This window comes from Falco punctatus, assembly GCF_963210335.1.
Source record: "Falco punctatus genome assembly, chromosome: 1".
NCBI lineage: Eukaryota > Metazoa > Chordata > Aves > Falconiformes > Falconidae > Falco > Falco punctatus.
This window is the reverse complement of record NC_137580.1, coordinates 65,777,448-65,798,424: the sequence shown is the minus strand read 5'-3', so window position 1 is coordinate 65,798,424 and position 20,977 is coordinate 65,777,448. Positions and strand designations below refer to the sequence as shown.

Here is a 20,977-nt window from a genome sequence, read left to right as displayed (position 1 = left end):
ACTAAGAAAGAAGCTAGTGTTGGAGAGCAAGCTGGGTGCTTAAAAATGGTATCTGGTGTATGGATCTGGAGAAGTCTGCCTGTCTAGAAGACACAAGGGTATATTTGGCAGCAGACTGACCAACTTGGTAAGGTGGACTTTAAGCTGAAGGACTCAGGGGGAGGGGTCCAAAGTGTCAATGCTCACACCATTGCATCCAACTGGGGAATAAGCCCATAACAGGGCGACCAGAGCAGTGACAAATGTTCCTTAGCTGTCTCCCAAGATGAGAACTATAAGCCCAACCACCTCAAGGGTGTGTGTGGCTACAGTGGATCATCTTGCGCTCCTCCTGGGAAACAACCGCATGCTCGATTACCTCTCTGAAATGCCTGTACACCAAGACACACAGCATGGAGAAAAACCAGGAAAAATCAGTGATCTGCGTGCAGTCACAGGGCCATGATCTCATTGAAGTTACAGAGCCATGGTGGGATAGCTTGCAGGACTAGAATGCTCTCATGGATAGCCACATACTGTTTGGGAAAGACAGGCCAGCAAGGCAAGGTGGTGGAGTTGTTCTTTAAGTGAGAGAGCAAGTGGAGTATATAGAGCTCTGCCTAGGGGTGGATGTAGAACAAGTTGAGATCTTATGCTTAAGTATTAAGGGACAGGCCAACATGGGAGACAGTGTTGTGGGTGTTTGCTACATGCCACCTGATCAGGAAGAGAAAGTTGATGAAGCCTTCTACAGGCAACTGGAGATAGACTCACGACCACAGACACTGGTTCTCATGGGGGACTTCAACCTCCCTGATATCTGCTGGAAAGACAAACCGGCTAGGCTCACACAGTACAGGAGGTTCCTGCAGAGCGTTGACAATAACGTTTTGACACAGCTGGTGGAGAAGCCAATGAGGCAAAGTGTGCTCTTAACACCTTATAGTAAAAACCAAAGGACTGGTTGGGGATGTGAAGGCATCCTTGGCTGCAGTGAACATGAGATGCTGGAGTTCAGGATCCTATGTGTGGGAAGCAGAGCAACAAGCAGGATTGCAACCCTGGACTTCAGGAGAGCTAACTCTGACCTGTTGAAGGACCTACTTGGAGGAATCCCATGGGTTAGGTAGAAGGTAGGAGTGTCCAAGACAGCTGGCTAATATTCAAGCATCACTTCCTCCAGGCTCAAGATCAGTGCATCCTCATGAGCAAGAAATCAAGCAAAGGGGGCAGAAGACCTGCATGGATGAGCAAGGAGCTTCTGGCAAACCTCAAACAGTAGAATGACGTTTATGGAATGTGGAAGAAGGGACAGGCCACTTGGGAGGAATATAGGGGTGTTGTCAGATCATGCAGGGAGGTGATGAGGAAGGCTAAGGTCCATTTGGGATTAAATCTGGTGAGGGAGGTCAAGGACAACAAGAAGGGCTTCTTCAAGTACATTAGCAGGAAAAAACGACGAGGGAACATGTGGGCCCGCTGCTGAATGAGGTGGGTGCCCTGGTGACGAAGGACACAGAGAAGGAGGAGTTACTGAATGCTGCCTCTGCTTCAGTCTTCACTGCCAGGGCCAGCCCTCAAGAACGCCAGACCCTGGAGGCAAGAGAGGAAGTCTGGGGAAAGGAAGACTTTCCCTTGGCCGAGGAGGACCACGTTAGGGATCACTTAAGCAAACTTGAAACCCACAGATCCGTGGGCCCCGAGGGGATGCACCCCCGAGTGCTGAGGGACCTGGCAGATGCTACTGCTAAGTCACTCTCCACATCTTTGAAAGGTCGTGGAGGACAGGAGAGGAGCCTGAGGACTGGAGGAAGCCAATGTCACTCCAGTCTTCAACAAGGGCAAGAAGGAGGGTCCAGGAAACTACAGGCCGGTCAGCCTCACCTCTATCCCGGAAAGGTGATGGAACAGCTCATCCTGGAGGTCATCTCTAAGCATGTGGAGGAAAAGAACATTATCAGGATTAGTAAACAATGGATTCACCAAGGGGAAATCATGCCTGACCAACCTGAGAGCCTTCTATGACAGAATGACTGTCCAGGTAGATGAAGGGAGTGAGGTGGATGTTGTCTACCTTGAGCTCAGCAAGGCTTTGGACACTGTCTCCCATAGCATCCTCATATGTAAACTGAGAAAGTGTGGATTAGATGGGTGGACAGTGAGGTGGATTGAGAATATAATACATTATCACTGCACATGCATAACCTTTGCTTCTCTAAAAAATTAAATTAATTAGATGCCAGCCTTTCAGCTGAGATGGTATCTAAAAGGAAGAAGAGGAGAAGATAGTGAAGAAGGATAAACCCCAATGTTAAGATAGAAACTAACGGGTTCATAAGGGCAAACAGAGTAACCATGTAAGACTAGGGGTGCAAGGGGGGTTTTGAGGAGGTTGCAGGAAGGAGCCATTCCAGGCTCCTTACAGGGGCAGATGCTGATTCCTGGGCAGGCTTTAATCCTGCTTGCAACTGCACTCTGCCCCTTGGCTGGGAGATTAGAGAAGAGAGTTCTGGGTTTTCATCTTCTTTTTCCTTTCTTTGCTTTTTTCCTCCCCTTGCTGGATATCTTTTAAGGAGTATCTTCTCCCTGCCTGCCTTGGTCCTGCTTGGCTCCAATGCGCCTGCGTGGTGTGATGCCCTGAGCCATGCTTAATGCATCCCCAGGAAACCTGGCTCCCTGCCTGCTGGGACAAAATTTCAAGGCATATCCCTATTAGTTTATTTTGATGTTTTTATCTTTCCATGATCGGGAACCATTCTCTGCAGCCAAAACAGACACTTTCCCGATGGTGTCGAGTGAATTTTTAGCTCTCCTCTGAGGAGAGGACTTCAATAAAAGATGAGGCTGCTTGCTACGCTGACTGGCTCGAGCACTGTAACGTCTCCAGCGGCTCCTGCCTTGTGCTGTAAGTTTACACTTGTATGAACATCGGCTCAGCTGCCCCGTGTTGCTGTAAGTGAAGGTTTGCACGCAAACATGGCCTCCGCAAAAGCCACCTCAGGCGAAAGCACTTCCTGCACCAGCAAAACGCAGCGTTACACGGGATCTCCGGTGGGTAACTGCCAGCAGTTTGGCAGTAGCTCATGTTTTAGTCATGAGGGATGGGTGTCCCTTCCCTCCCACCTCCCCCCTGGTTGGGGAGCATGGAAGGCTTACTCAAAGGCACTGGGAGCAGATCTCCCACAATTTCTGGTGAGGGGCACATCACTGCAACAAAGTTTTGCTCGGCCGCAGCAGCATTTGTTGAATGTTTGATACACGCAAACCTTGCTCTCTGCAGAAACACCACAGAAGCCCTGTACCCTTCCTTTAACCTTCTGAGCACCCACCTTTATTTGCTGCAGATATGAAGAAATAAAATGGAAATAAACCCGCCGGTTTTCTTCTGGAGCCTGGGAGGTGCAGAAGGTCTGTGGGTCATTCAACCCCTCTCTTGTCCTTCTGAAGCTGAAATGACTGGAAATCCATATGAAATACTGAAATGGTGGGGGAAATAATAAATCAGGTTAGGTTTTGCACCTGCTAAAACCTCCTGGGTTTCTTTTATTTGTGAGGCTAAAGCTTCCATCTCACTGCCCTTAATTACAGGTTGGGAAACTTCTCATTGCTTTGGGGCCACCTCTGCCCTGCAGTAGTGCACAGACTGAGTGCTGGAAATGTCCCCGCAGTGCTGCAGCTTCCACCAGCATGCGGATTTTTGCCCAGAGGGTGTAATACCCGGGTGGAATGATGTGGATCATGCATGCCATGAAAACCCACCTTCACCCAAGCTGTGTATTTTACGGGAAGTGTTTGAAGATGTGAGGAGGACAGGTGAGAAGGTTCCGCAGCAGGCTTGGAGCGGAGATGTGTGTGAAAAGGGCACAGTGGAGAGAAAAAACACTGTCATGGCAAAGTCCCGTGAAGTTGGTGGAACTACACTCTAAGGTGTTTCAGTACCGATGCACCCAAAATTGGGAGTAATTACATCTATGCCCCTCATAGTAGTTCTTACACTTTCTACACCTGCTTTCTTGGAATATCAAAAACAGGCTAAGATTGTCCTACAAGCCTGGGTGGGCAGAGCTTGGCTTGATAATGATTTCCAAGGGCTGTCACGCTTGTTTCCCTGTGCCATGCAGCCATCTGCAGGCGAAGGCACATTTGAAGCTGATGCTGAAGCAGGTCACCAAAGGAGAAAAGCTGGAAATTTTCAGGAGCTGAGACTTGGGGGAGTTTTAAGAGGCTGCAGCACAAGGGAGCCATAGGAAGGGAGAGAGACACTCACAGCAGAGAGGCTGTGACTATTTAGCTAAAGGGGAGATTTTGATTAATTTTGCAATATATTTGCAGGAGGACTGACTTTCACAGCATCTTCTTGGCCAAATATTTAATTTTTCTTTAGTGGCTTATCCTTCTGTAGCTGTCTGCACCGCAGCAAAGTGCATGGGAAAATGCTGCTGCTGAGAATGGGAGTTGATAGAGGGGAAATATTTCAAAAGTTGGTGGCTGCTTTGGGTCCCAGGACCCACTGAGTTTCAGGCAAGTTTATTCAGTCACTCAGGAGCTTTTGAAAAATTATTGAAAGTCTCTCCCCTCTCATTATCGCAGACTCCCCAGCAGGTAGCTCAGCCTTCTGTAATCCTTAAATCAAATATGACAGCTTCTCTTCTGTATTGTTTTTCATTTTCACACTGACTTCAGGGTGGATATTTCTCTTCTTCCTTGTTACCAGGGGACTCATGATAACCATTTTAAAAGAAACAGCAAATGTTATCTGGTTTTGTATTTAGGTGTGCCAGCTCATGTCGATCACTGCAGCTTTGGGTAATTCTGTAGATTAAAAAGGTAGTGCTTTGAAGGGGAAAGCCAGAGCCATGCTAAATGCAGTGGTATTATTCATGACTGCTTTGCGTTTTCCAAAATCTCCTCCATAAAGTCAACACTTGATATTAAAAGCTATCTTAAGATATCAAACTGAAGTGTGTAAGGAAAAAAACTAATAACTTTGAGCAGCACATTTTCATTAACCTAAAACTAAAAAGTCCACTGCAAAATAGTGGAATGCTTCCTTGAAACCTTTTATTTTAACCTTTCCATACACATTTTCTCAAGCAGTTTAATCAGGCAAAAGCTTCCTTTATCATTTGACTTTTTCTTGATTCCTACCATGGTTCCTGACGTTTTGGGAAATTGCTCATTTAAAGTGTTGCAAGGAAAATGTTGTCAGTTATTTATCAGGTTTTATGTCATGATTTAGGAAAACTGACCTTGATTTACTTGTGCCATTAGAGATTTCATCAAAGGAATGAACGAGCATTTTTCTATATCACCATTAAGTAAAAATTGCAAAGCCTCTAAGTCACATTTTCCAGTTAGCATACTTGAAAAAGCAGGCAAAAATATTAATTGGATTGTTGATTATATTGATAGATCCAGAGCGATTTTAAATGCTTTGCCTTAGTTAATATTGCTCATTACACCAGCATTTAAAAAGAGCTCCATTGCGCTACTTTTCAATATAGCACTGTCCAAATCGTATAACCAGCAACAGGAACGGAGAGATGCTCAGAGCCTGGTGCTGTGAGAAGAGGTGTCATGGTGGAATGAAATGAAAAGGCAATTATTTCGTTTTCAAACCTTTGTTTAAATAAACTATCCCAATGGGAAGCTCTGCAGGACATGGTGAGAATCACCATTTGGGGTCTGGGAGGGCAAGTGCAGTCGCCAAATATTTCTTTGCCCTGTTAATCCCTTTGGGAATTCTCATGTACTTAAAATGAGGTGCTGCTTGAGTACCTTCCCCAGTCAGAACCATGGCTAAGGAATAATAATGATGTTGATAGCAAATGCAGCAGGAAATAAGCTGCAGATGGGGAGTGTTCGGCTCCCTGTGGCTACCCACATTACCGGGCATTTGCACATAGTTTTTAAGACTTCCTTCTGCTTCCCACATCCCTGCTCCACATGAAAGCTTTCGGCAGAATCTTCCTTTCCTTTCCCCTAATCGTTCCACTGTATGGTGTGATTTTTAAAGGCAGGGGAAAAAAAACATAAATACATCTAGCACCCACCTCTCCAACATGCTCACTGATTAAGAACTAGAGAGGCTCAAGAGGTGCTCACAAAGGGCGGATTACAAGGTCAGGGAAAATGAGAGATTCTCTAAAAGGGGCTTCTCGTCTGCTGCTGTTTGTGCTGCTGTGCTTTTCCTGCAACTCTGGATCGTTCCCATAATAGCTTTGCACTTTTTTTTTCTGAAGAACTCACTGAACTGGCTGCCTATTCTGGGAAGTTCCTTTGAGAGGCTGGAGGTATTTTTTTAAGTCATTACCTATGTGCTTAACAGAAGCAAATATTTTAGAGCTCACCTTTGACAGTTGTAAGTAAACATAACTCTGGTGTCACTGCAGAGGAAAAATCTGGATGTTTCACCAGTGGAATAACAGGAGTAGGTTTCTTCTAGACGTTTATAACCCCTATCCTCTGTAAGCAAAACCTCTTTGCGTTTTATATTTTAATAAGAGTTTACATCTTACATTGTATGCAGACTGAGGCAGAATGTATGCTGACTGTATGTTGTGGGCATGTTAAATACAGCTTTTGATGAGAGTCTCAGCTGCAGATGTTAAGCAAAGCAGAACAATAACAGCAAAAACTTCAAACTTGCATACTTTCAACTTCTAAGTTCTCACTTAAGAATGCAGAATCAGCAGTGAAGGCAAATGACTAGACTGTGTTTTGTGATCGCAAAAGATAACATGGAATGTTCTCATTTGGGCAAAAAGAGGTTAAAAAGTACCAGATTGTGGTGTAATTACAAAATTACGACATCTAATTTGTAGGTTTAACTTGCTAATTATGTGTGATACATGGGTGGTGAAGGGTGAATATCAAGCACTAGAAGCCTTCCTTTTGTCTTTGGAAATTTGTTTTGATCATGGGAAGGAAGAGGAAAAAACCCTGCCGCATCCAACTGCACCTTATTCTCTTGTGCCAGGCAGAATAAATAGCACCTATACGGATTAGTGGGCAATGTGTTCATTTTAATAGAAACAGAGGATATGATAGGCACCTTGCGGGGTTTAGCTGCCTCTAATGTACATACATACACATTTGTAAAAAGATATTCTTAGAGTGAAGACTAGCGCACTGAAGTTTTTATTGCCAGAGTGCGTTTCCAAGTGCTGTCAGGAGTGCCGGTGCTGATATTTGAGATGAGTTCATGTGTAAGTGCCAGCCGTGTCTGCACAGTCACTCTATTTTATTTCTCCCCTTTGTAAGTAACTTTTAGTATGTGCTAGTCGATATTAAGCAGGACTGTTTACCTTGTCAAAAATTGATGCTTTTAAATTAATTCTGAAGTAGGGAATATACCGTTCTCCCTTGCACTTGATAGGCAGGGTTAATATTCTTGCAGCTGAAGATCTGGGGACTGGAACAAAACGCAAATGGCCACAGAGGATACGGCTTGAGAAAACGGCTGCGTGTGAACTTTACAATAAGAGAAGTGAGGAAGAAACAAAATGACCCACATTTTGTCAGGGCGAACCTGGTCATTAATGAAAGAGAAAAGTGTACGGTAATTTTTACCTTTATGTGTGTAAATTCATGATGTCCATGCTTGCAGAAAAAACACAGTCTTGATATAACTCTGAGGTATTACATAGCTTTCTAGAAAAGCTGCTTCACCCATACAGCAGATGTATTTGAGCTGAATCTTCTAGGATTGCGGCAGTGGACCTGAAAAACTCAGCCAATATTGGCAAAAAATGAAGCCCTGTTTTTTCTGCTCGTGTGCACATAAACATTTCAGTTTTTAGAGGAGATGATTCTCTGCAGCTCCTGGCTGTGTCTCAGTTAAAAACAAACCAAACCAAACCAAACAAACAACCCAACCCAAACCTGGCAACTATTTTCATTTGAATTGCAATTTTAAGAATGTGCAGCCATTTGTGGGGCACGATGGGGGAGGCAGGGGTGGGTGCAGCACATGCTGATTAATCATTAGCAATAACACAATGCACTCAAACAAAACCCTTTTCAAATCAATAGCAATCCTGATGCAAGACAGATTTAAAGAGCTGCACATTTCACCTGAGAACAGTATTTTAGCTTGAAGATAAGGGAACTGTTACACTCTGCTTAGTTGCATTAAAAACAATAATTACATATTGAATTAAATACATTCTACCTCACATAAGGCACCTTGCAACAGCAAAGCCTTCATTAATAAGAGATGCAGAAATGTGTTACATGGAAGAATGAAAACCGAACAGGGATTGCACAGTCACTATTTCATGTGTAGGTTGTTCTGATTCTGCTGTTATTTTTCCTCCCATAAATTCAAACTCTTAAAAGAAACCGATTATGACAGTATTTATTTTTCCTGCAAACAAGTGTTACAGGCCATATTGTTGTACCTTGGAAATTAAACCAGCTCATAGTTTAGAGCACACATGGGAGGACCAATACAGTAATTAAGGGACATTTCAGTCATTCACAGCAATCTTTATTTCAGGAAACTGTATCCGTCCTCAAAAGCCTAAGAAATAAATATGTGTAGTTTCAGAGAATAGGTGGCAAATGTGTATTCTGAAACAGAGGAAAGGCTCAAATTAAAATGTCATAACCAGACAGGCAAATGCAGGGTTTCCAGCATGCTCTTGTAATTGCAGATGCACTCTTGTGGTAGCAGATCCACTTTCTCAGTTTTGCTTATTTTCTTTCTGGTCTGAAGTTGGGAGTTACAAGTAACTTATCCCTACTGTCAGAAGATCCCTGGGGGTGACTACACCTTGAAGAGTGTGTCCTTTCACAACAGGGGCTTCTTGAACAAACATTTAAGGAAAATGAGGAATAGAGAGCCCAGGGAAGCTATGCTGTAGACAAACACTCTGCTGCAATCTAACGGAGCAAGTGAAGTATCCTGTGTGATTCCTGCCTTTCCCATTTTATTTATAGGCTGCAAATTTCAGTGGTGTGAATTGCTCTGGCTCAACTTTTTCATTCGTTCACTTACATGCAGTATTCACGCAGTAGGGGCAGCAGGTAGTAAATGTTAATGTTTATAATAAAGATAATAATGAAATAATGATAGCAATGATAATGATAATAATACTAATACAGCTGCAGATAGAGGTCCCGGTGCCTCCAGACGTCTGGCTGTAAGGATGAGAGGCCATTGTGGAGCTGCAGACCTCAGACACTTCAGTGTTCGGGCCATTTGTTGGTCAGACACTGAGAAGCAGTGGTTTGCCAGGATTATTTTTCTTCCCTCTCCATACACACATGCCTAAACCATCTCAGTCTGCTTTGCCAAGTGCATAACCACGTATATAGCAGTTCAGTATGGATTTCATGCAGAGCTTGAACTTGTTGGAAATGCTGCTCAGGGCTTCTGTTTTCCTTAGGATTTCTCTGAAACCTGTCACATTGGTCCGGAAGCAGAATCAGGGAGACTTCTCAGCGTTTGAGTTGCATGTGTAGATACCCTCAGCGCTCCATTTTCCCTGGCTAATATTGATTTCCCAGTGCAAGCCATGGCTGCAGAAGGAGGGTACACCTTTCTGGGACACCCCTCACGTTCTACACAGAGAAAAGAGAATCATCTCCAGGACATTGCTGCTTAAGCAAGGGGAAAAGCTGCACTACCAACATATGTCACAATTTATCAGATATTTTCCCCACTTTTACCTTGCATGGCTCAGCATGAGCGGAACATGTTTGATTTGATCCTAATTATTTTTTTTTAATATTTTAAATCTCAGATGTTGAGACAATTTACATTAATTAAACTTCAGTTGGCTTTAAAATTGTCATGTATCAATTTCAGCAGCATTTATAGAGAACAAGATAGATGATTTAAATTACACGCCATATGGGGCAATGCTAGAGACATTTGCTATTGTGTTAATTGCTTAAAGCTAAGTTTTCTATCCCCCTTCTGAGTGAAAGACATTTGCTCTCATGCTTACTGAATTAAGTGAAGGGTTTCCTGCTCAAATGAAGTATGTACAGATTTCTCTCCCTCCTGCCAGCTTTTGCTCTGCCGCAAGAATCAGCCTTTCAGAGGGGCTCTGCTGCTGTTAACACCGGTGTCACCACTGCCTTTGGTGGGAGGCAGAGGCAAAGGTAACTGAGGGGCCCCTGGCTGACACACCAGGATCCCATCAAATCCTCTTGGGCCTTAAACCTGGGGAAGGCAAAAGTCTGCTGTCAATGAAAATAAGCAGCCTTCTTCATTGCCAAGGTGGAGAGAAGCATGTTTTTTGGGGTCCCAAAATGAGTCTGTATTTTTCAACCCCAGCTCAGAGAGCTCTCTCACTGTTATCACGGCTGCATCCTAAGTCTGTTGGCAGAGCAGGGATCAGCCCCACGAGTGATCCCCAACCTGCTTCTGCTGCAGGTGAATTAACATTCTCAAGCTGCAGATGCTAATTTGCAGTTCTGTGCTGAGTGTTGGCAAACTGGTGCTGGACATGCTGGAAGGGGCTTGAGCAGAAATCACCAGGCCTCTATGGATGAATTTGTACAAACAGGGGATATGGGTACCACAGCTAGTCTGGGAGGAAAGGGCTTTCCAGGCTGAGCTGCAAGGCAGAGTAATGTCATCTTTTTCCTGAAGTTTGCAAGTGATGTTTTTGAGCAAGCCTGCTCAGTCAGAGTGCTTTTATTTGGGTGAAATCAGATTTGAGCCTCTGAGCCATAACAGCTCAAATAATATAAACTAGTGAGTAGCATCCTCTTGAGAAATTTGGGATTAGGGTTCCTCTCCCTGGTGAAACATCTCACTTTTCCCTGTCTCTTTAAAAAGGTCCACATCCTTCTCAAAAACAGAGACAGAAAAGAGGTCAGATGGTTAGAGGGCAAATATTCAGTATGCTCAGCAAAGCTTCCCTCCTTGGAGACCTTTCCAGGTGAGCACTCAAAACCTGAAAAAGCTGAAACCAGAGGTCTTAGTCCCATTCTGAATCCCTGCCAGACAGAAACCTTTGCAAAAAAGCTCCAAATATCAGCACAAATAAATTTGCCTTGCAAGACTGAAAAGCACTTGAAGGTTTCCCCACAGCTGGCTTCAAAGGAGTGGGGAAATAAAACCTAGAAACATGTTAGGGTGGTGTTATGTACAGCCGCGTTTACCAGTTTGCAGTACATTTCTGCTTCTGTCTGGTGCTTCCTGCTTGGCAATAATGAAATGGGATTCTCCCATATTAATATTTTAAATGAATAAATAAATATCTGATGAGATGCTGTGGATCTCTGCAATCTTTTCATAAATTCTGTGGAAGGTAAAAAGAGAATTAGAAATGAGATTAAAACAGCCTGGGTGATGTATTTCTCTGGCATGTGGTAAAGTCTCTAGGTATTTATGCTGTGCCTTCTATGTTACAAGTTACATCTATATTAAAAAGTATGTGTGTGTCTATATATCTCCATAAAGGCCATGCAGGCTGTCTGTCGTCAAGAAGGGTCCTGATTTCTGCTAGAACTGATGTAATAATAATAATGATAGGCTATGGCAGCATACTGTTTTTAAAGCGTGTGTTTCATGTGAATATGTTTTTACTTCATTCTGGACTGAATCTGCTTTAGGAAATAAGACAGCTCTATGGGGATTGGAAGTCTTTTTTTTCCTTACGTTTGAAGAAAATGCAATGCATTTTTTCTCTCTGTCTCTGCATTGCAGAGTCCGGTTCTGGCATGAAAGGATGCTGAGCCCGTATTCACAGTTAGCAATAAGTGTCAGGTGAGAAAAGATGATGGAAAGAAACTGCCCGAGCTCCATTAATAGAAGTGAAGTCCCAAAGAGCCTGTCAGAAATGCTGCTGTACTCCAGGACAAATATTAACATTATTCCCAGCATTATAACTACATCATTCTGCTGTTAACAGGGATCATGCCTGCTATACTGAGTTTATTCATAGAATAAAGTCCCTGGTTTCTGCAGGACCACACAGGAGCCTCAGGAGTACCCTGCATTGGTGTGACTCCTCCTAAATCAGGAAAAAACTTGCATGGACCTTGCCAAGGCCATACACTCAGATGGCTCATTCCCTTCCCATCTGGCTGTGCTGGAGATGGAGCGTTTGGGGTTAAATTCTGCTTTGTCCCAGCTATGATAAGACTGGAGGTCCATGATCCTATTCCCAATTTGCCACGGTGTTAGCATGAAGATGATAAGACATTTCGGGGACAACCTCTGCATCTTGAGAGTTTTCCCAAACCTTGTTCCTTCTGCAAATGTAATGCAAGTTTTTTCTGTTCTCTGCAGAAGAAAACATATCTACCTTTCCTTGGTGTAGAGCACCCCAGGGATCTGTAGAGGACGGGGGGAGAAGGATAGGTAACCCTCCTAAACTTGTATATTTATTTATAGGTATTTCTGTCATGTCAGCTGTGAACACAACATGACTGAGATTTCTTTGAGTAAATTCCATATTTATATGTGTTATTTGTTACCTGTATCTAGCATGGAGGTTTTTTTTGATATTTCTAAACAGCAGACATTTCTCTTGATGGTAAATGTACAATTGACAAACTGCTGTAGGGAAAAGCAGCGTTATTTTCATCAGGAAAACTCTTAATAGAAATAAACTATGACATTTACTCATTTTTCAAAATGTTTCTTCCTGAAACTTTAATAACTTTCTGCTACATATTGCAAGTCATTCCTTAGCATGAACTGTGAAGCTTCCTACCAGGCAGTTGCGTTTTGTGGGCAGGTGGAACAGTCTTGCCGTAGTTTGGCTAAGTTCTGCCTTTGACCTTCAGCTGCATGCAAACAGAAAGCTCCCAGCCCCCCCAGCTCCCCAGGGCCAGCAGCTCCCCTGCGGCCACAGCGAGGAGCCATGGGAGGAGATAATCAGGAGGAGATAATTGCCGTGTCGCTTCCGAAACATTTTTCTGCTGTCCTCCATGTTTGTGCTCTGCATTTCTGGCTACCTGTATTCATCAACTTCACACTTGGAATAGGGTATTGGCTGCACACTAATAACCCCTTGTTCTTTAATGTTCTCTTTCTAGTTAATTAATCTATTTATGATAATAGTATGTCTCATTTTGTGCTTTCACTCTAGAGGGTGTGTTTGTATTATCTTGCTGTATAGCATTGACTGGTCCTATTATCATTTATCATTAAAGGCACCAGCAACACTCTGGCCTGGCCTGCCAATAATTTTTCAATTAATTGCTTAGCGGTTGCTTTTTCTTTGCTTTCGGTCTCTGCCAGTGAATATGAGGTCTTTAAGCTTTCTCTCTGACTTTTTCGTTTGTTTTTTTTTTTAACTTGGCAACAGTGGGGGTTTCTGTGCTGAGGGATCTGAAGCCTGTGGTATTGAGCTGTGGAAGAAGCATCCAGTAGAGCGGGCTGGCAGGGCTGGCCACGTAAGGCTGTGAGCCAGCGGTGCTTTGGGGTACGCTCCCAGGCTTACCCCCCTGAGAGCCAGAGCCCGCAAGGGGCAAGGTAATGTGGTGGGGCCATGTTGAAAGCACCAAGTCTGTGCCTGGGCAGGCTTGGGGGCTGGGATAAATCATAAAGGCTCAGGATGGCTGTAGCCTTGGATGTTACCATGGAGTGTCTGAGAATGGGGCTGCTGAATGCGAGTCCCTGGATTTAGTTCACAGGCAATCCCCCTGTGAAACAGGATGGCAGCAACAAGCTGCAGCAATAGGTTTGTGTGTTCAAAGCTTTGCTTTAGCTCAGCTGTGCGTCCCCCTTGCCATGGGGCAGCTGTTTGCATGTTGGATTCCCGTTAACACTGGATCCACAGAGGTCACGTGTCTACACCTGTCTTGCTAAATGAGGGCACACGCTTGGTAATGGCAGCACATTGCTCCCAACTTCTACTCTGCCACCATGGCACACACGTTGCAAACGACAGCAGCTATCACCCAATGCAGCTGTGCCTTGGCTGGCTCGGCTGCTACATTAATACTTGCATTTGTCTACATTTCAGCCCTCTGAAGCCATATGCTTTCTTAAAAAAAAAAAGATGACAGCATATAGATTCAGAAAGCAAACCACTAAGTATATATATATTGAGGAGGCACTTGTGAAATAACTAGAGCTGACGATTAGTAGCAATGTTTGGATTTTCTTTGTTTACAAGTGCTTCATTATAGGCTTGGCCTGCTTACCTTAAATTTGTTTTTGTTTCCAGCCACATGGCTACTTATTTTCATCTACACTCTCCTGAGTGTTTTATTTTTAAGCAGATGCTTCTCTGGACCATGCTCATGGTAAGTTTTATCTTATGTTCTTTATCAGTACAACAATATGAAATATTTAATAAGAAGTTATCACTACGGCCAATATAAAAGATTAAATAGGTCTGTCGGCCTCAGTTCCTGAGGAGGAAACCTGGTATGCAGAAAGAGTCAGAAGAAACAGCATCAGATACATGGATGTAGAGTCAGATCAAAACATGGGAAGCTCTGCTTCGTGCTCAGCAGCTTCTCTTCTTATCACGCCAAAGGCAGGGGAGGAGGAACAGAGATGTATTTGAATCTAAATTTGCTGTGTTTGAAACTGAATCTCACTCGCCCTGCAGAAGAGGGGGCAGGATAGCAAGCCCTTGTGCACCAGTAGCCCTGTAAATGGTTTGTCACCTAGTTGGCACTTCTGTGATTTTATCCTGGCTCCTGCGTACCCTTAGCTTTTATTTTCGCCTGGGAAATCAGCTAGCTTTTGCCCCACACTCCCCTGGGACCCTGCACAAGTGATGTAAGTGTCTCTTCCCCCTCCCCTCCCCCCCCCCCCCCCCCCTTTATTTTTTTTTCTGTTATGCAAGGAGTTGCTAAAACTCCTTCCTCTGAAGGGCGCTGTCAAAAGCACTGTGTGTACATACAGCAGCTTCCCAGCATGTCTGGTGAAGGCCTCTTGGGGGATTGATGGGCAGGAGATGGCTTGGCAGCTTTGCGCAGGCAAAATGATGGTATGTCTAGACAGAAGAAATGCTGAAGCAACTTCCTGGCAAGGGTGGCCATGCCAGATAGCAGAGCGTGCCCAGCCCTGCCAGGTATCAAAGCCCATTTCTGCAAGTGGCTCCCTCTGGTGCAGACATACACCTTTCTCAGTGGTTTGTTTTGGCCAGGAAAGAGCTTCTGCACTGGCTGTCCTGCTGGGGAAAGCTCTTTATTCCCAACATGGCTAATGCTGATGCGCTTGGTGTGTGCTGGCAACAGTGCTCATTTCCAGCATGTGAAATAGGCAGGTTAAGAAGGGGATGGCTTTTAAGAAGGTACAAACCAGTATCACTACCATGTGGGTATAATAATGTTTTAGTACATGACAGGCAGAGGTGGCCTCACAGAGAACTGATAATCCCTGCAGTGCGATAAGGCACATGTATTTTTTTTTCTCATTTTGCTATCCATATGATTCATAGAAAGACCACAAAAACATATTTAGTTTCTCACACACTCCAGTGTATAGCTTTTACCATCATCCACTTAACTCTTACGTACTTGTTAGCATCTTTGATGTCATCCTTTGTGTACTAACAAACAAAAGCTGAAGATTACTGACTGCATCACTATATTTTAAAAAGCACCAAACAAGTAAATGCTCTAAAGCTATGATGATTTAAATTTACTGTTGTGCAAGTCGGTCTTGTACGTGCATTAAGCTAGTATAGGATGCGTTTATTTTATTTAGGTAAGCTGTGTCATTCTTGAAGTGTGTCCATGTCAGATTGCCAAGGGATCTCCCATTATAATGAGTGTCCTGTATATAAGGCTTGTATAGAGCATTTAAAGAGTGTATATAGAGTATGTAAAGAGCCTAACTATTCAATGTTAGACATGCAGCTTTAACTCCTGTCTTCTGTAAGCCAAGCCAGTCACTATTTGGAAAAAAGCAGCCATGCCTTTGGGCATGAAGGGCTGCCTTTCTGCGGTCTGCAGCAGGAGCAGCAGATTCCAAAGCTAAATGAGTGGGAGCACCCCTTTTGTTGAGCTCTGCAAGCAGTTAAACATCTCTACAGTAACAGGTAGCTGGTACCAATAGTACCCCATGGAGGGGATGTTAACAAAGGTAAGCCATGACAAAGTAGTTGTCTGCCAAAGAGACAGGTAGTTTATGGTCTGGAAACATCGTAAAGCAGCACCCTTCTGTGTTTGGCAGTGGCTAAAAGCAGACGGCTAAAGACAGAGGCAGCACAGAGACACAGCACTGTTACTTCCCTCCCCTGTACTGTTAGGTAGGGAGGCACACAGCTTTCACCTGCTTTTGGGAGGAAGGATATCCATTTCCAGCAATCATAGAATCATTTAGGTTGGAAAAGACCATTGAGATCAAGTCCAACCATTAATGTAGTTAACTAGTTAACTAACAGCTGCCAAGGATCGACAAGAAGAAAAAATGTCTGTAAATGGGGAGAATTAAAGTTGCTCTGTATACTTTCTGGTTTTACCTCCTTCTGTTGGCGTGGATAGTGGTGTCTGTCTTTCCACCACCCCATCAGCCTGTAGATACGGAGCAGGAGAAAACGAAAATTATGCACTAGCTAGTCAGAGGCTTAGAAAGGGAAGGACAGGGAGGAAGCATTGCTGCCAGCATGGCTTTATGTAATGAGAAACTGAGGTGAGAGTAAAGGAATAGAACTCATGTCCAAATGTTTGCATGTGGTGGTACTGGTGAAGCACACAATGCAGGGAACATTAAATGGCACAGGAGGGTCATGCTGTCACACAACCCCAGGCTAAGACAGCTAATCAGTCCCTGGCCGGGCTGTCTCATTCTCATGGGGAAGTGGGGTCTATCACAGGTCCAGAATCTGCAGGGATGTTTGCTCTGGGTCTGGTCTGAGCAACAACATGCCATGGTCGCATGCCGCCTGGTTTTGGAGGCCATCCTGCCTCCTTGGCCACCCAGCCCTCAGGGGCGATTGCTCCCTGCCTAGCTGTGTCAGTCATTTCCCCCCAAGAGTCCATGGGAAGAGAAGTGAGGAATAGAAACTGGATTATCTATTGCAAAGAGATTAATTTATATTTTGCATTAAAGTTTTAATATTTTTGTAAAAAACAAACCTCCTTCACCTTTTGAAATCACAACCATATTCTGCTGCTTCTGGAGGAAGCTTGCATTTTTAAAAATTCAGTGTTTTGAAATTAACTTCATATTTAAATAACTCCTTTCTCACTTAGAAACTCCTGAATTTTTGAAAACTAAAGAGAACTCAAGGGCGTTGGCAAATGCATTTCTCCAAGAGGGTCCCATGGTGCAGATCTGGAAGCATTTATGAGCTGTTTTGATAATCCTTCTACTGAGCTACTTTGTAACTCTGGGTTCCAAAATACTTCACCAACTCTGGCCCAAGTCACTTCAAATATGGAATTAGGCACTTAAATCATAATTCATTAGGAGAAAAAATTCCTACTGGTAATGTGTAAGCCCTTTTGAGACTATGACGCCATGTCTTTGGCAGCAAGTCCATAGAACTCAGATGCCTCAACTTTAAGAATTAAACTGCTGTGACACCCTAGAAATCATATGCTTTTTGCAGCAGCCTGTCATCAGAACTCAACATCACGTTCAGTTCTTGCACACCAGAAAACAGTTGCCTACGTGAACCAGAAGCAGCACAGGCATCCCACTAGAAAGAGCAACGCGTGACAAATTTCTTCTATGTCACATCTCATACAGCAAAATCGAGAAAGAATTTTAAAGTGATGCACAAAGCCAGGAGAAAATATAACTGGCATAGAAAAGTTAGATGACCTACCTAATTACACGATAAACAGGGAATGCCTTTGTAGGTACACATGGGAAAGGAGTTAAATACAGATCCTGACTTGGATTCTTCAATAGGAGAGCATGGTCAGTTGGTTTTTGCAAAAGAAGGGTAAACAACACAGCTGGACAACTGCAAATGTGTTGCCTCCTAAATCTGTGTGTGTCCTGCACTAGGGCTGCACCTAAAAATAGTTTAGATTTTCATTTTGTCTAAAATGAAATGCCTAATGTCACAGGGCTGGCAGTGGGAAATACAACCTGCAGAAGACAAATGTTTTTCTGGAGGAGCAGCCCACTGCTTGGCTGGGTGCAGAACAGGGGAGACATTCCTACCCTCTGTCCGCAGTCTGCCTACGGGGTTAGTTGGAACGTCTCACCACATCACAGACGACAAAGTTTATATAAAGTATTACGATAATGTCCTTTACCTGTGCATCCCCGTCTTTACTTTTCCTTATGCAGCACATGATGGATGCATCCTATTGCAATTCCTTTTCCAGTAGCTCAGGATCTTCTTTTACTTTCACATAGTTGCTGTGGGGGGGAACAAAAGAAGGGGGGTGGTGGGGGAGGAGGAATAGAAAGGAAAAGGAAAAAGAAGAAAGCATTGATGCTTTGGTATTTCACCTGTATTTGCAGTATGTGCCTGGCCTGGGGTGGGGTTTTTTTGCCTTTCCCCTCTTCTTTTTTTCAGATTTAGTGGTGAATGGATGACGTATGCACATGTAAAAATGTAATATATCACATATAGTTGTTGATAGAAGTATGATTTGATTATTGAGCATTGATATTTACAGCAGACTTTCTTCCCCACAGTACAGCCTGCTCCCATGACCGAGTCCCTGAGGCAGTTTGCTCCACAGAGCAGGCAAGGAACATCCTCATTTGGGTCCTTAAAACACCAAGTTCATCAGTCAAGAATCAAGGTATATGACAGTGTAAAACTGGACTTACCCAGATTTTTATGAAATTCAGGAGGGGAAGTTGAACCACACTGACCCTATTCCCAAAGCCATCTGCGAGGCTCCTGAAATCCGGTGCCCACAAAGTGCGTGCAGGAGCCCCTCATCTCCTCTTGGTTACAGTGATCTCACAACCATGACTTGCCTGTGGAGAACTGAAATCCCCACAAAACTTGATGTATTTGTTTACCCCACTTGACCAGTATTTGTTGTGATAGATACACACTTACACAGTGTGTTTCAAAGTTTTATCTGTTCATCAGTCATATTATTCACTTTTCTTAATGCTTTTTCTGTGTCATGGATTTTACTGATCAAACCCACTGGTAATATTTTATTCCAGACAGATCTGTAGCGTTTACATCACCTTATCTCCTGTGATTTGCTTGTTCCTGGTGCACAGTGTCAGATTTTTAATAATCATAGGATCATAGAATAGTTTGAGTTGGAAGGGACCTTTGAAGATCATCTAGTCCAGCCCCCCTGCAATGACCAGGGACACCTTCCACCAGACCAGGTTACTCAAAGCCCCATCCAACCTGGCCCTGAACACTGCCAGGGATGGGGCATCCACAGCAGCTCTGGGAAACTTACTCCAGTGTCTCACCACCCTCACAGTAAAGTTTTGCTCACGATGGAAACTGCCTGCAGGAAAACCAGGCACCAGGCTGAGCTGGAGTGAGACCCAGGACCCAGACCCACAGGTGCACTGAAGCAGCACTCAGGGCCTCACTCTCCATCAATGAAACCCTCTTCACGCTCGCTGAAGGCCACCTCAGCACCTCCCACCCAGTGCTGAGCCCAGAGGACCTTTGAGGTAGGTCCTGACCACACGGGTGGCTTCATCCTGGCCCCACAGGCAGGTAAAACCGTGCCCCGCTGCTGCCCCACTGCCTCGCCAGACTCTGCTCCGTCATGGGCTCTTCACTGGGGAGGTGCCTGCAGGGCGACCCGCAGGGCTGTTGCGCGGCACTCGGCGGTGGCACGGCTGCTGGCACAAGCCAGGGCCGGCTGACCTGACTTGCCTCCTTGGGGATGAGCCCCCAGCTGCTCCCCCTCCCCTGAGGCCACCCCCTGCCCGATGCCGAGGGGAAAGGCCTGAGCTGGGCGACTGCTGAGGTGCTGCCTGCGCCCATCACCTCTGTGGGGGTGGGAGTGCAGCGTCTGCTTGCTGCGGTGCCAGGGGGGCTCTTGACATGGTTGCAAATAAATCGCTGCCGTCACTTGATTGTAAGTATCATAGCTTAATATTGAGCATGTGTTGAATAATCAATTTACAAGTATTTATGTAATTATTAGTTTACAAATATTGTCTGATTATTGAACACCTAGTAATTAGTTTATAAATACAGAAAGTATTGTAGAAGTGTAATGTGAAATCAAAGATGCTGTTTGGCTGTTTTCTTGCTGGAAGATGCCTTTCTCCCCAGGGATGGAGGAGCCGGTTCGGTCCTGGGTTCATCTGTGGCGAGTGAGGGTGACCGGGCTGGTGGCGCTGCGCCCTCCGATTGCCGAGCAGGAGCCACACGTGCGCTGGGACACGTCATTTCTGCCCTCGAAAGCAGGTGGGCAGAAAGAGACCTGCCCTGCGTTTATTGACTCCCTGAGGAGGAAGCTGGGCTGCCGGCGGCTGAGGCTGTTGCTGCTGCCTGCCCTGCTCCTGGCTGGGAACAGCCCTGCCCCTCCTCACGCTAATTACAGCTTCTGCTCATTATAGCAGTGTGGGCTTCCACAAGGTCATAAATCAGTCACTGTCATAAGAGCATGAACTGTCATCATTGTACATTCTCTAAATACGGACTAATGAGTTAATGACCATTTCAGCTGTTGTACACACTTCAAATTAAGAGCCAGACACATGAAGATGGTGTGAAAAGTGCCTCTTGCCCCAGAGACTCTCTCAGACATTGAGTCCAGCCTGGTGCACGCTGGACCCCCAAGCTGCGGGGACCAACCTTCAGCGGGGGTCTGTGTGCCCTGCCTGGCACCCAGTGTCCTCCTGCCCCCTGCACATGAACCGATGACTCGGTCTGTTTCTGAGCCCAGTCACACAGAACTCGGCCCCAGTTCCACAGCCCAGCCCCAGGAGCCAGTTCCGCAGCCCCAAACCCGCAGGGGTTTGTCTGTTTCCAGGCCCCAGGGGAAGCCCATGCGCCAAAGGCCCGGGCCGGGAGCGCCAGCACCTCCCGCCCGCGTCGGCTCCTGGGCCCCGGAGCCCTCAGCCCGGCACAGGGCTGAGCCCCAGACCCCTCAGCCGGGGGCCGCGGGCGGCGCTGGGCGGTGCGGGGCAGGGTCGGGCGGTGCGGCGCGGCTTGAGCGC

At 45.1% G+C, this 20,977-nt stretch overlaps 1 long non-coding RNA gene across 3 annotated transcripts in view; it reads left to right on the top strand.

Moving 5' to 3' along the window:
* The first annotated feature begins 448 nt into the window (after positions 1–448).
* The window catches only part of LOC308063644, a 58,512-nt gene continuing 37,983 nt past the window's right edge, over positions 449–20,977 (top strand). For 2 of the 3 annotated variants that reach the window (XR_013928027.1, XR_013928028.1), the window contains exon 1: positions 449–20,222. This is a non-coding gene — a long non-coding RNA (uncharacterized lncRNA). The remainder of the gene's footprint in view (positions 20,223–20,977) is intronic. The other variant, XR_013928026.1, reaches the window with a different exon arrangement.